A 1,661-nucleotide genomic window follows, 5' to 3' on the forward strand; every position below is an offset into this window, starting at 1 on the left:
TCCCCGTTCATGTGCTGGGCTGGGGCGGGGAGCCCTCCTGGTGTTCTGGCCCCAGGTCGTTCCGGCGCTGGTGCTTTAGTGCAGTGGCCGGCCCCTGCGGCCATGTTCTTCATATGTGGCTGTGGGTGGAGACTGCAGGGCTGCCCTTTTTGTTTCTTTTCTGTTCTCACATATGAGATTGCTGTTTGGGGCAGTGTTTCCTGGAGGTTGCTGGGCACTTCCTTTCAATTCCGCCACCAATGTGTGTTGGGTGTTTTCCTGGTGCTCGCTTCGGCAGCACATATACTAGGCTTGGAACGTTACTGAGTAGATTAGCATGGTCCCTGCACATGGATGACATGCATATTCGTGAAGCGTTCCATATATGGGGTTTACTCCTTTACTCGCCATGTTTGAGGGGGACTTCCTCTCCTGTGCATCCACAGAGCTGTTGCTCATTGGTATGTCATATGCCTCTGGTGTCACGGGCTATCATGTGCTGAGGGTTCAAGTCCTGCCTATGCTGTCAATGTGACTTGGGATGTTCATTTTCATGCTGTGCTTTGGAAATTTGCATTCTCTTTGTCCACGTAGCATCTTTTGCAGTTTTTCTTGGACTGTTTTGCGCTGTCTGCGCTGCTGGTGCATGGGGCTATGCCATCATCTCTTGTTGGTGGGATCGTGGACGTTTTTTCCCTGTTGGGGTATACATTCGGGGATGGTCCATGAGATTTCTGGCGTTTTTGTTGCTGGGTCTTTCTCCCTGATTCATTTGCTCCGGCGGGGTTTATTCCCATTTTTTACTAGCCATTTCGTGCTGTCCTGTTGGCTGTTCTGGCTGCGGTGTGGCTTGGCATTGCCATGCGGGGTGTTCCTCTCTTTCTGGGGACACGATTTCGCCTGGCGGTCTTTGTCACCTGGTATCCTCCATTTTTCTTCTTTTTTGCGCCTTTTCCCTCGGTCTTCGGAGGCTTCTTCCCTGGAGGTCCGGGTTGGGCGGTTGGTGGATTCCGCTCTCAAGAGTTCGTATGCTGCTTCTCCTTTTTGGGGTGTATGCTTGCTCTTTTTCGGTCTGTGCTTTCTTAGGGGTCCCTCCTTCCGGTCCCGGAGGGTTGGGCCTTGTCCTCGGCTACCAGGGCGGCGGGGCTTGTGAGATTTCTCTCTGGCCTGCGTTTTTGTGCTTTGCCATTCCCCTAGTGCCTTGGTCCTATGCCTGCATTTTTTGCACTACGTTTGGTTCCCTGCCTCTGCGGCGCCTGCTGCTGCCCCTGAATGTCAGTCGGATGGGTTGTGCCCGGGAGGAGTCTCCGTGGCCTGGTGGTTGCATCTCTTCCTCTTCAGGTTATGTGTTCCACTCCTGGTGTTGACCTGCTTGTGGGTCGCCTATCTCCTTTGGTGTCATTGGTCCGGTCTGCTTTGAGAATGGTGATTCCTGTTGGTCGTCATTCTTGGTTGCCGGTTTCCATTGCGGGCCGTCCCCCTTTTAGGCCATTCTTCTTTGGCGTCGGCCAATTTTTTGTCGCTACGCTCTGTGGTGCTGGTTTCATGTGATGGAGTGGGGCCGGGGGTCCTCTTTCTCTCTGTTCCAGGTCCTGGCTCCCGTTGGTCTTTCTGTTCGGTTCTGCCTCCCTGGGCTTTGGTCGGGTTGGTCCGGCTGTGTCCCTTTCGGTTGTGCCCCTTGC

At 54.1% G+C, this 1,661-nt stretch overlaps 1 non-coding gene across 1 annotated transcript; it reads left to right on the forward strand.

The window, feature by feature from the left end:
• The first annotated feature begins 261 nt into the window (after nucleotides 1-261).
• LOC147727749 (U6 spliceosomal RNA) lies at nucleotides 262-368 on the forward strand. The gene has a single exon (XR_015309674.1). It is a non-coding gene; the product is annotated as a U6 spliceosomal RNA (small nuclear RNA).
• The last annotated feature ends 1,293 nt before the right edge of the window (nucleotides 369-1,661 follow it).

This window comes from Lissotriton vulgaris, chromosome 3_1 (genome assembly GCF_964263255.1).
Source record: "Lissotriton vulgaris chromosome 3_1, aLisVul1.2, whole genome shotgun sequence".
Classification (NCBI taxonomy): domain Eukaryota; kingdom Metazoa; phylum Chordata; class Amphibia; order Caudata; family Salamandridae; genus Lissotriton; species Lissotriton vulgaris.